Here is a 14,058-nt window from a genome sequence, read left to right as displayed (position 1 = left end):
TCTAGAGGACACCAGATGAAATTAATGGGTAGCAGATGTAAAACTAATAAAAGAAAGTTCTTCTTCACACAGCATGTAGTCAACCTGTGGAACTCCTTGCCAGAGGAGGCTGTGAAGGCTAGGACTATAATAGAGTTTAAAGAGAAGCTAGATAATTTCATGGAGGCTAGGTCCATAAAAGGCTATTAGCCAGGGGATAAAATGGTGTCCTTGGCCTCTGTTTGTCAGAGGCTGGAGAGAGATGGCAGGAGACAAATCACTTGATCATTGTCTTCGGTCCACCCTCTCTGGGGTACCTGGTGCTGGCCACTGTTGGCAGACAGGATACTGGGCTAGATGGACCTTTGGTCTGACCCAGTACGGCTGTTCTTATGTTCTTATGAGATTCTGGGTCCTTTTACTGGGTCATTGGGCAATACTTGTTTAGGTACGAATACAAACTGCCTGTAGGGAGCAGGGGTGGCCACTCACTGACCCCAAGGATGAAGAACCCCTCTCTGAGCCCTGGTGGACTGAGTCACGTCCTGCCCCTTTAACTTCACAGTGGCCAAGGGGTGGGACAGGGAGTATAAAAGCCCAGCCCAGGAGCTGAGGCTGAGGACTGGCCCAGACTGATAACTGAACCTTGACACAGCCTTCATTCAGAGCAACAGTCTCTTTATTTATTGTGACTTGGCCTACACTGCTGGCCTTCATAGAATCCTAGGGCTGGAAGAGTCCTAAAGAGTTATTGAGTTCAACCCCCCTACTACAAGCAGGACCAACCCCAACTCAATTATCCCAGCCAGGGCTCTGTCAAGCCAGGACTTTAAAACTTCTAGGGATGGAGATTCCACCCCCTCCTTAGGGAACCCATCCCAGGGCTTCCCCACCCTCCTAAGGAAATGCTTTTTCTTAATAGCCAACATAGACCTCCCCCACTGTAACTTGAGACCATCGCTCCTCATTCTGCCATCTGAACAGCCTCTCTCCATCCTCTTTGGAACCTCCCTTCAGGAAGTTGAAGGCTGCTATCAAATCCCCCCTCACTCTTTAAATAACCCCAAATCCCTCAGCCTCTTCGGAAGTTATGTACTCCAGCTCCCTAATCATTTTTGGTGCCTTCCGCTGGACTTTCTTCAATGCGTCCACATCCTTTCTGTAATGGGGGCCCGAGAACTGGATGCAATATTCCAGATGTGCCAAATAAAGGGGAATCATCACGTCCCTAGATATGCCGGCTTTGCTCTGTTCCCTTATGCATGGCTGTTGACCTCACAAGATTTCCATAGGAAAGTTGCTTGCACTAATCCGCCATTTTCTTTCTCTTCAGTAATAGCTTAGAAAGTAGGGGCAGTCGGATTTTGCATTGCACTAGGAAGGGACAATCTTCCTCCATCCCACCCTCCTTGAAAGTACAATATAGTATTAATATTGCAATAGTGCCTAGACGCCCCATAAAGCTACGGGTCACAGTGTGCTGAACACGGTTCATAATGGAAAGGGACCCTGCCTCAAAGACCCTGCGGTACCATGAGACACACAAGATGGATGCAATTGACAGGAGGAGCCTAAGTTAACAGTGAGAGGACTGTGACCCAGTGAGACCATATCTTCGTTATGTATGGGACAGTGGGCACGAACCTTACTCACATTTGCCCCTGAGTGTTGCAGCCAGACTGTGACATTCCCTGAAGTCCTGAAGGAAAAGTGATTGAGTGTCTAGGAAACAGGATCTGGCCTGCACTACAGACGTATTTTGGTATAACTATGTCCGTTGGGGTCAGGCCAGGAGTAGCAGAAACGCCATGAAAGTGAGGGGTGGGGCACTAGTGACCCAACTGTGGCCCTTCCCCCTCTGCCACCCGTCCCCCCCAGGCCCTGCCCCCACACTTCCGCTTCCCCTGAGGCCCCATCCCCTTCTGACACCTCTCCAGCCCAACACCATCACTCACTCTTACGAGCCCTCCATTCCAGCCCCCCGGTCGGAGGTGTGGATGTTTCCACACCCCTGAGCAGCTTAGCTACGTGGACCTAATCCCCTGCGTAGACAGCGCTGTGTCCACGGGACAGCTTCTCCCTCTGGCATCGTTACCGCCTCCCGGGGAGGGGAGTTAACTATACTGACGGGGGAGCTCCGCCCCTCAGCGCAGGAGCATTGTCGCGGGAGCGTTCCAGTGGCACCCACGCGGGGTTTGAGGCGTAGGGCTGCCCTAGGTGACCGCGCTGGGAAGGCCGATGCAGCAGCTCCCTGACACAGCCCTCTCCAAAGGACGCGGGCAGGTGCGAGCCGATCGCAAGCACACCCCTAGCAGCAAAGCCCTCGGGCCGGAGCGGTGGGTGAACTGGCTTGGTAGCCTCTCACCCCGCAGCTCTTCTGCCTAATGCCCTGCCTTTTCCGCATGTCCTGGAACGCAGCCCCCGCTGCAGCTGCTGGCCCCTGCCCCAGGCTAGCACCCCCAGCAACTCCCGGCCCCGGGCTGCTGTGTGGCACCGTCCCAGCCTCCCCACCCAGTCCTGGAGCACCAGAGAGCCAGACAGCACGGCCTCAGCCTCCCCTCTAGAGCCCACATTACCCAGCTGACTGACCCCCCCATGAAGATGCTCCCCCATCCTTGAAGGTCCCCCCCCCAACAGCCCATTGAGCCACCAATCTCTGCACTGGGCAGGCAGTGTGGTTGGAGCAGCATGGTGTAGCTCCAAGGCTGCACTGTGGCCCTCAGCCTGTCCGTCCTAGCCTCCGGCATGGGAACAAGCAGGGGGCCTGGAGTTGGAGCATGAGCGGGGACACGTCAGGGTTTGGGAAGGCAGACCCTTCCTGTGCCTACCATTCCCCCCACCGATGGTCCCAGCCAGGGGTACGTTGGTTGTGGCGACAGGGCAGTCTAAATGAGCTCCTAATGAGTGATTCACTAGTGCTCCAGACCCTAAGAACGGATTCAGCCTTGCAGTAGCCTCATGTATTAGCAACAATTGTTCATTGCCTAATTAATTAATCAGCACCATTGATTAATCAATCACAATGGTTTTATGGAAACTAGGCCTTGTCAAAACAACCCTGATTTTATTCTTTGATGAAATTACAAGCTTGGCTGATGAAGTTTACTGCGTAGGCGTGAAGTAAGAGAAAAGGCGGAGGAGGTAATTTCTTTTATTGGACCAACTTCTGAGAGAAACTTTTGAGCAACCGAGAGCGCTTCTTTAGATCTGGGAAAGGCAAATCCTGCGGCAAAAAAGCCATTCTAAATGGACTGGACAATTAACACGCAAGACCAAGAGTGAGGCCTCAGCCACACACACACACACACACTCACTCAGGGGTGTGAAAAATCCACTTTTCAGCGACACAGTTTGGCTGTGTCGACACTACCCACAATACGGGGAGTGGCACAGGTGTACCGCTGCAGCTGCTCCACTTTAGGCTGTGTCTACACTACCCAGCTTACAAGGTGATGTCAACACAGCCCTGTCATTAAAAGTGGGCAGCGTAGGCACCGTTCATTGGCTCTTTGACTGACAAAATACCTCCATTCTCCATAAGCAGCGTTCATGCTGTGAATTGGAGAGCGCTTCTGCGCACAAAGCACCATTCATACTGACACTTTTCATGCAAAAACATATGTCTTTCAGAAGAGGGGTGGGGGTAGCATCTGTGAACGACAAAAGTTGTGTTGCTTACTAGCCAGTGTAGGCATAGCCTTGAGATCTTCCATAGAGCTTCTCTATGCAACAGGGGACAGCACTCTTGTTGACACAATTAAAACCACTCCCAGCGAGTGGCGGTAACTATGTCGGTGGGAAAGCGTCTCCCACCTGACGTGGCGCTATCCATACCAGCACTTTGGTAGGTGAAACTTATGTCAGTCCGTGCCGTGTTTTTTTCACAGCCCTGTCTGACAAAACTTTTGCAGACCCGTCCTAGTGTAGACACAGCCTTAAACTAACCTAACCTCCGCTATACATGCTTAAACGCTTTCATCCAAAACACGTCACACGATCCATTATCTACAGCCAAGCCCTTAGACACAACCACGGTTACCCAATCCCTCAGAGACAAACACCTACAGGATCTCTATCAAGCATTCTTAAAACTACAATATCCACCGGAGGAAGTGAAGAAACAGACTGATAAAGGCAGGCGGATACCCAAAAGTCACCTGCTGCTACAGTACAGAGCCAACAAAGAAACAGAACACCAATAGCCATTACCTACTGCCCACAGCTAAAACCTCTTCTACACATCAAAAGCATTCCTGAAAATGTTATCCCGCAAAAAATGACCTGCTTTGCAATGACTTAGGACATGTGCCTGCCTGCTGATAGGAGGAACCACTTCTAGGAGCATGAGGTGAGTGCAACAGAGATGGAATTTTCCTGCAATGTCCTTAGTGGGTGGAGTAATGGGAGAGGCGTACTAAGTTAAGTTGAAGTATCTTTGGAGTTCATTGTGACCAATACAAAGGTGATGTATTGTCATGAGTCGGGTTTGCATGTAACTCCTCCAGAGGGACAAGTAGGATTGACAATCCTCCACAATTGTCCTGGAGTCTCCAGGAATTAAAGATGATGTCACATGATGAAATTGCCAGGACTATATCCAATCACACAGTGGGAAGATGAGAGGTGAATTTTGGGAAGCGTGTAATACGTCCCAAGGACTGTACTGAACACCATGTGGACGGGAACATATTTTTGGGGCAAAGATATATATATATTGTGAACTTTTGTAGGTTAAACCATCTGATGAAGTGGGCTTTACCCACAGAAGCTCACGATCCTATATGTTTATGTTCATCTCTCAGGTGCCACAGGACTACTTGTGGTTTTTAAGTTAAAGACTAACACAGCTGCCCCTCTGAGACAGAGTATCAAGTGCTTGTCTGGGGAATCTCTCAGGGAGGCAAATGCAAATTCCCACCTCTGGTTATGCAAGGCCTCCGCCTGTGAAGCTACAACCTGAGGAGCACGATTGTCTGTCGATCACCTGTTTCTGAAGGCTGAAGAGCAAATAAACAGGCTGATCTGCCCAGTCCAGATGCTTGTTCCCAGCTAGGTAAAATCTCTTGGTGGGATTGGATGGACTATTACCTGCCAGAGCTCATCTTGGACATAGAGGGTGAACTCTGGTAAGTTTCTCAGGATGTGATTAGGTTTTATTTGATTGTTTTTTTCTGTACTGTTTTCACCTTAAAAATAAATGCACTGACTTTAAAAAAGACCTGTGTGGGAACTGCTGGCAATTACAGCTGTTCAGAGCCTTGAAAGAGAAAGCAAAGTGCAGGCGTTGGCTTGTTTCTTTGCAGATATCACAGTGCCACCAGGCTGCTGTACAACCTGGAAAACCCCCCATCGGCACAGAGAGAGAGAGATGCGGGTTTACACTAAGAGCGGTGACTTTTAAGGAGTTAGGAGTCGAGATAAGAACAGCCACACTGGGTCAGACCAAAGGTCCTTCTAGCTCACTGTCCTGTCTGCCAACAGTGGCCAGTGCCAGGTGCTCCAGAGGGAATGAACAGAACAGGGAATTATCAAAATGCAGGACAATGTAGCACTTTAAAGACTAACAAGATGGTTTATTAGATGATGAGCTTTCGTGGGCCAGACCCACTTCCTCAGATTATCAAGTGATCCTTTTCCTGTCACCCATTCCCAGCCTCTGGCAAACAAAGGCCAAGGACACCATTCCTACCCATCCTGGCTAGGACATTTGGTGCTCCCAGCTACCAAAATGCCCAAAATGCATTGAAATCCAAGGCTAGGGACTGGCCTCAGGGTTTGGGCATTTTGGTAGCATTGGCAGACACATGTGCTCGCACAGCCTCGAGAAAGACGAACACGGACGTCAAAGGAACTTGCACAGTCTTGTTCCACAGCCCTTAGCTATACAGCTGACAAAAGGTAACAACAGGGGACAGTAGAAATCCACCTTCAATGCTGGGTTTACACTGCAGCAATGGTGCTTAGTTACTACTGGGGTGGGTGCCTTACAGGTGAGTGGACAGGTAGCAGGCTGACAGGTGCCTTCGATGGGCCAGAAATGCATCAGCTGACGTGCACAGAAGTGCCCTGAGTTTTTTTTTTTTCTGTTTCTTTAAAAGGAGACTGCTTCAACTCTTTCCTTTTATACAAGCCAAGAGGAAACCAAAGGCAATTGGGACTAATTACAATGTTTAATTAATGGGAAGGCTCTGAATTAAAAGACAAAAGCAAAGTAAATTTAATTAAAATTTAAAAAAGGCAGAACGAGGGCCCGGTTCTCTAGCACAACAGTGTTAGCCTCAGGCCGGAGGGTCAAGTTGGATTGTCGGCTGGAACACGTATCCCCCAGATTCCATCAGTTGACATCTGTTGCGCTTGTTACTTAACCCTTTAGGTGCTGGCCAGAACCAAGACCAGTACCAAGCTGAAGTTGCTGCGGCAACCTCAACCCTTAAAAGCGAAACGTAACAATTAAGATCGTTTTGTGCTTCTGTGAAGTAAGTGACGCCCTACCTGGGTTGACAGGGGAACCAACACAAAGGGGAGAAGGGGCAGTTCATATTTACCAAAAGCTTCAGGGTAAATATGACAAATTTGCTGCAAAGCCAATGCTCCGAGGCAGCGATGTATGAGTGGAGAGGGTTATAAATTGGAGATATACTCGAACCTGGACACAACCTGCCTTAGCTTAAGTCTAGCTGGGACTCCTTAAATGAAGGGCCGGATGCAACAGTGAGGTCAGTCAGCCTGAACTTTAAGGATCACATAGGCTCCACATGGGTACCCCCCTACCCCGGCATGGACAGGGGAGCCGGCAGCCTCCGCGGGCCCCGGGGCAAGATGGGTGGGGCAGCCCCACGCTTCCGTAAGGGGCAGGGCCTTGGATGGAAGAGACAGGGCCAAGGCAGCCCTCAGAACCACCCAAACCACAATACAATACATGCCCTTCTCCCCAGCCCTAAAAGCTGCACAGAGCGTGCAGCGTAGGACTCCAGCATGGGGGTCCAGCTGCTGCTGCCCCAAGCACTTTTCCCTACCCCCACCTGCAGGCCTGGGCATGGAGAGCTTGTCTTGACTGTTGCGTTAACTCCAGTTCTAACTTGGGTGTTAGCCCCACCCCCATCGTCACCCGAAAACCTCTCCCACAGGTGTGGTGGGGCTTTGAACCGAAGCCTGTTGGCTTGTCCTGGGTGGTAGGCCAAAGCCGGACACACTTACGTTTGAGCTGCTCAGGGCTTGTTTGCACATGCCCCAGTGCCTCTGGGCTGCTGTATCAGGCAGCGAAGACACCGCCATGCCGACAGGAGAGCTTCTCCCACCGGTGCACTGAATCCACCTCTCTGAGAGGTGGTAGCTACGGCGACAGGAGAAGCCCTCCTGACAACACGCGCCATCTATATTTGGGTTTAAGTTGGTGTAAATACATTACTCTTGCATAGGAAAAACCCACAGCCCGGAGTGACACGATTATACCTAGATAGGTCTGTAGCCTAGACCAGGCCTAACACGACCAGTCAACTGTGTGGATGTATGGCTAAGTCATTTGAGTGCAGGCCATAGGTTGCGGGCTTCCTTCATGTCTAGGAGCTGCCCAATCTCCCACTCTACTCCTACCCCAAGCCTCCATACCTGTCCCACATCTTACTGCTCCACTCTGCCCCGTGCCCCACCGCTCTTCACCCCTTCCCCTCCCCCACCCTGTCCCACTCCTTCCCTCAAGTCCCCACAACTTGCACCACCACAGCTGAAGCGGCATGAATACCAAGGGAGAGGAACTTTCTTTGGTAGTGAGCCAGCCATTCCACTACAAAGGCAATTTCCCCTCCTTGGGCGTTTATGCCTCCTCTTCAGCTGTTGGAAGTAGGCCTCATACACCCTGACTGAATTTGGCCTAGTTAATACTAGTTCTCCACTTGAGAAGGTAGCTCCCTTCTTTTAATGTGCTGATATATTTACGCCTGCTGCTGTAACTTCCACTCCGTGCCTCCGATGATATGGGTCTTTGCCCACAAAAGCTGGTGTCCAAATAAACCCGTTAGCCGTTAGGTGCCACAGGACTCCTTGTCATTTCTCACAAAGCCATCGCCCCATCTGACCTCTCAGGCCTCATCCTCAGAGGAACTTAGTATGGGAGCTTCAATTCATCACTTCGCTGGGCTCTAAAATCCTGGCTTTAATAAAGACACTAGATTTATGGTTTATTTACCACACTTTGTAACCCACTCATCCCTCCCTCCCTTTTTTGTCCTACGAGTGAAGAGGAGGTAATGGCCACTTCACATTGAAAAGTCTCTCACAATGTTTGTTAGCTACTTATGCTAAACAAGCCGTTCCACCTCCCATTCAGCTGAGCCTTGGAGTACCTTGTCCAGAGCTAAGAGGAGCTCTTTGCAGCTTGAAAGTTGGCCTCTTCCACTAACACACATTGGTCTGACAAAATACATGACCTCCGCTGCCTTGTTTCTCCAATGCCCTGGGACCAACACGGATACAAACAACACCGCAAAGAGCTCTTGACCACGCTAGCCGCAATGCTCAATCAATGCCATTCGGCAAAGAGGGTACTACAGTGATTTGTGTGGGCTAACAACAGAAGAGAATCCAAAGTCCTTTTCCACCTCATACTGGGTTCAACAGGTCATTGAGAAGAGGAAGGTCATAATTTAGGTTATGTGCATAAATCTCTCCCGTCAGGTGCCGACCCCACATGCCCACACTCCAGCTCGGTCCCTTTTCACAGAATCCTAGAATAGTAGGACTGGGAAGGACCTCAAGAGATCCTCTTGTCCAGCCCCTGCCCTCATTGCAGGACTGTGTATTATCTAGATCAGTGGTGTGCAACCGCGGGGCGCGACCCCCAAGGGAGTCACGGATGTCTTCTTGGGGGCTACCAACAGCCAGACCCAGCCCCCGGCCGGCTGGATCTAAGTACAACCTTTTTTCAACCATGACCCCCAAGATAATTTGAGCAGCACGGTTCGGTGCTTAGATCCGGCCTTTGGCAGCCCCCCCTCCCCCCCCCAGAAGAAATAAGTACATGGGGGTCATGGTTGAAAAAAGGTTGCACACCTCTTATCTAGATCACTCCTGACAGGTATTTGTTTAACGTGCTCTCGAATATCTCCAGAGATGGAGATTCCACAACCTCCCTGGGCAATTGATTCCAGTGTTTGACCACCCTGACAGTTAGGAACTTTTTCCTAATGTCCAACCTAAGCCTCCTTTGCTTTAATTTAAGCCCATTGCTTCTGGTCCTGTCCTCAGAGGTCAAGGAGAACAATTTTTCCTTTCTCCTCCTTTGAACACCCTTTTAGGTACTTGAAAACTGCTATTATGTCCCCTCTCAGTCTTCTCTTTTCCAGATTAAACCGCCGAGGGGCGGCGCTAGGGGACCAACCCCAGAGCAGCTGGAGAGCTCTGCCCGGGCTTCCCAGAGTCAGCTGCTTGTCAGTTTCAGCAGCGGCAGACTTGGGGAAGTCTGGGGCAGAGCAGCTGGGGTGCCCCAGGTGTCCCCAAGTCAGCTGCTGCTGAAACTGACCAGCGGCTGACTTGCGGAAGCCGGGGTCAGAACAAGCGCCAATTGTCTGGCTGCCCAGAGCTCTTCTGGGTTCCAGATGATGCCGGACCATCAGGAGTGCCGGACCATTGGATGCCGGACCACTGGAGTTCTACTGTATATGAGAAGACTATAACAAAAGCCTTATTAAAGCCAAAACACACCACCTCTACCTCTTCCTCCTCCCTCAGCCACAAGGCTCCTTACCCTGTTGAGGAAAGCTATCAAGTTGGCTTGAAACTATTAGCTTTTGAGAAATCCAGGCCGTCACTTAACACCTTATTACCCTGTACGTGTTTGCAAATTGCTTGCTTAATTCTTATTGCTCCATTATCTTTCTGGATACTGAAGTTAACAGAGTTCTAATTCCCTGGATTTTCCTTATTTTTCGCCTCATAGATGGGCGCTTTATTTGCTCTTTTCCAGATTTCTTCTCCCATCTTGCACGACTTTCAGAAGATAAACACTAATGATGCCAATATCTGCCCAGTCCTCTCCTTGAGTATTTTAGAAATGTATTTCACCAGGCCCCGCTGTCTCGAAGACATCTAACTCGTCAAGTTTTTAACTTGTTCTTTTCCTATTTTAGCCTTTGACATCACCTCATTTTCATGAGCATTCATGTCCTTCTCAGTCTCAAATTGGGCTCCTCCCATCTCTCTTGTCTCCGCGCTAAGGAAACCTACTTTTATAAATGGTCAGAGAGATACAAAACCAAACAACTGTCCAGTGTTGCTAGGAAGACCAGGCATCTTGATATTGCAACTGTCTAGGGTTGCCAGATGTCTCGTTTTCACCCAGACAGTTCGGTATTTTGGCCTTCCGTCTGATTAAAAAAAAAACCCAGGGAATACTGGACATGTAAAATGTCTGGTATTTTCTGTTTTCCTCAGACAGATGGCCAGTGGCATCTGCGAGGGCAGGAGGAGCGAGGAGTGCGGTAATTTAAAGGCACAGCAACCTCTTTTTTTTTTTTTTTTTTGGCTGCACAAGTTTGGTTACCCTTTTTTTCTTGCTCAACCAATTTTTCCCTGCCTGTTCAGGAAGGTATCTGGCAACCCTACAACGGTCACAATATTAGGGGCTGTGTGTTATATATGCAATTACCTCTCTTACACCACTCTCCCCCAAAAAACGTGTCCTGAGGTTGCATACTTGTGGTGTGGTCACCCTATGTTTACCCAATTTCATTAAAAAGAAAAAAAATCTGAATAACCTCCACTGAAAACCAGTGGCTCTCTCCAGCAGACAGGACAAGCCCTAAGTTACATTTCTCTCTCACACACACCCAACTTCCTAATCCAGCGGTGGGGAGCCTTTCTTCCATCAGGGACCACTGACCTACAGAAAAATCATTCAGGGGCCACCTACAAGTGAGACGCAAAAAAGTAAAAACTCCCAAACAAAAACCCCTCATTAAGGCAGCCCCCGACTGAGGAGAAAGACGCCTCACATTCCCTTCGCACACCAGGCTAGTAGATTGTGTGTGCGATAGGGCAGTGGGGGGGCTAGAACACCAGCATGGGTCCCCAATGCTGAGGGGGAGCTCTGAGCCTCGGGAGCCAGATAGAGGCAAGCTAGGGGCCGAATCTGGCCCCCCGGCTTTAGGTTCCCCACCCCGTCCTACTCCGTGACCTTCTTTTTGAATCCTTTAAAAAATTCAGAAATGTAGATTGATTGATTTAAAGGCAAAAAGAAGCCATTTGTGCCAGTCTGGAGAGGCAAAACAGGCACAATCCGTTGAAAACCATCAAAGGCCTCGCCTAATAAATTCAGCATTACAGCTACGGCGAAGTCCCGGTGCCAAGGCATGCGCGTGGTTTTCTGAAGAACGCCAAAACCCTGCTCAGAAATGATCTCATGATGTTGGTGCGAGGCCCAGGCCCATAGGACACAATCGCTCGCGCCGCAGAGAGGGGAGAGGTTCCACTGGGCTGGAAAACACGCTTGCTTGTAAATCAAGGATTGATTTCTCTGCACTGCTCTGCATGCAAAGCGCTAGTACAGATTAACAGCCTGGCTAATGATTTAAAGTCGACCGGAAAGACCCAGGCTGCAGTGGTTTCAAAAAGCTGTCTGGGGATTTCGGTGCACAGTTCCCAGTCCCATGACTAAGCCCTTAGGCAGCTCTGGGGGGAAACCAAAAACGATTTGAACAGCCTTAGCATTGTGCTCCAATGTCAGGACACAGTTCACACAGTGTTGTGGTAGTGTTGGTCCCAGGATATTAGAGCAACAAAGTGAGGGAGGTCCTCTCTTTTATGGGACCACGGTCTGTTGGTGAGAGAAAAGCTTTTGAGCCACACAGAACTCTTCTGGAGGGAGAAGACAAAGAAGAGCTCCGTATGGCTCATAAACTTGTCTCTTCCACAGATGTTGACTCAAAAAAAGATATTCCACACACCCCTGCCCCCGCTACACTACACCCCCCACTCTTGTCTCACTAAGCTTAACCATGGCCAGTTAATAGGTAACATTGTTTGTTAAAAAAACAAAAGGAAGTTTTTCTTCATGCAATGCACAGTCAACCTGTGGAACTCCTTGCCAGAGGATATTGTGAAGGCCAGGACCTTAACAGGGTTCAGAAAAGAACTAGATACATTCCATGAGGACACGTTCATCAATGGCCATTAGCCAGGCTGGGAAGGAATGGTATTCCTAGCCTCTGTTTCTCAGAAGCTGGGAATGGGTGTCAGGCTGATGACGAGTCCCTGTTCTGTTCACTCCCTCTGGGGCACCTGGCATTGGCCACTCTTGGAAGACAGGATGCCGGGCGAGATGGATTTTTGGTCTGATTCAGTGTGGCCATTCTTGTGTTCTTATGTTGATTGGCTGCAGATAATTGCAACATCCTGAGAGAAGGGGGAACGACTTTCAAGCATGCACAGGGCTGGGGGGCTGTCATCAGCGGTGCCATGTTTTGCCAGCAAATCAACTTATTTCTGCACAAGTGAAACTTTCATTGAACACAACTGTAGCTCTCGCCGTGATGAGCAGAAAGGACCCAGCGGATGGATGCAGGGATATTGTCTGCAGGCTGATGGACAAAAGCTGGCAGAGGCGGGAACGGATTCATCTTAATAGGGCTGGCAACTGTGGAGCTTAATGATGCCAGGGTGAAGACTCCTTCGATAGTGGCAGCGATTTCCTGCATGCTGTCAGGGTTTGCAGGGGTAGGGACTAGCAGAGAGGCTGGGGGAATCTAGTCATTCTACCTCCATGGAGGAAGGAAACGAGTTTTGTTCCGTTTTCCATCAGCAAAAGCCTCAAGCGCTTCCCAGATGCCAATACCCTGGCCTCCCTCCTGCCGTAGCAGTTGTGCCTTTCAGTTCAGAGCGCCACAGCCCTGATCTGGGTTTCCATCCTGACCCACCCCACGGAGGGAGAAGGCCACGCTGCTTTTGCCCTGCAGCACCATGCTCAAGCCAGAGAACCCTAGCACTGGCTCGTCAACCGCCGTACGTGGATTGGGATTGTGAGGCCTTGGCCTGCTGGGGAATAGGACGGACACGGGGAGGAAATGCAGGATCAAGTTTCTTCCCCTGGCTGCTAGTGGTGGAGAAGGAGGTTAAAGCACAGATTCAGCTGACTCTTTAGTAACAGACAGGACAGAACCCAAATGTCTGCCTTTAAGGCACACCGGGGAGCAGCTCTCAGGCAGCCAGAGAAGCTGAAGAGAATTTGAGGTAAGACCCGTGGACAGAACCACCTCTGCTGTGGTAGCTGAGTGGCCGGATTGTCCTATTCCCGTGCAAAAGGGCAGCACGTCACCTTCTGCAGCAGCAGTGTCCACAGTCTCGCAGCGGGGCTAACAGGGCCCACCCCATGTCCAGGGCGGGGCGGAGCAGCTCCTGTCTGGCACAGGAAGTGCCGCACGACCCAGTGCCACGCTGCTGTACGTGATACAGGCTGGCCGTGGCCTTGGGCGGGGATACACCCGATGTGCCACTGTCACACCCTTGAATGCTCCCACATAGCTGGCTGAGGTAGCTAAAGGCTTTTTGCACACAGCGTCACGTGGTGGCGGAACAGCGCCATGGTGCAGCAATTTCCATACGCACATGGGCAGGGCTACCACAGTGTCTCTAGCCTTCCTAAGCACAAGATCTTGTGTTACTTAAGTCAAGCCAGTAGCTACCTCACATTGAAATACCCTGGCCCCGCCTTCCTCCCCGCCCCTTCTCTGAGGCTCCGCCTCCTTCCTACCCCTTCTCTCTGCCCTGCCTCCTCTGCGGAGATCGATTATGATGGGGAGGGGAAGACCCTGAGGTCAGCACCCCCCTTTTCTGCCTCCCCCACCCTGCACAGCCATGGGGAGTCTCTCGGGGCTGCCCCAAGACAGTGCAGGGAGGGACAACTGAAGTGCCAGCACTTAAACTCCACTCAGACCTGTCAGAGGCTCCAGGATCTATCAGTGGATCTGATCACTGTGCTGTAAGAATACAGTGGGCCTAGCGAATCTCCCGTGCTGACCCACTTTTCACAACCAGCGTCTGGAGCAAGCTGCTCACACCCCGCAAGGGAAGGGCCGTCTCGCACGAGAA

This window comes from Pelodiscus sinensis, chromosome 4 (genome assembly GCF_052426305.1).
Source record: "Pelodiscus sinensis isolate ZL-2025 chromosome 4, ASM5242630v1, whole genome shotgun sequence".
Taxonomy (NCBI): domain Eukaryota; kingdom Metazoa; phylum Chordata; order Testudines; family Trionychidae; genus Pelodiscus; species Pelodiscus sinensis.
Note: the sequence above shows the minus strand (reverse complement) of the source record.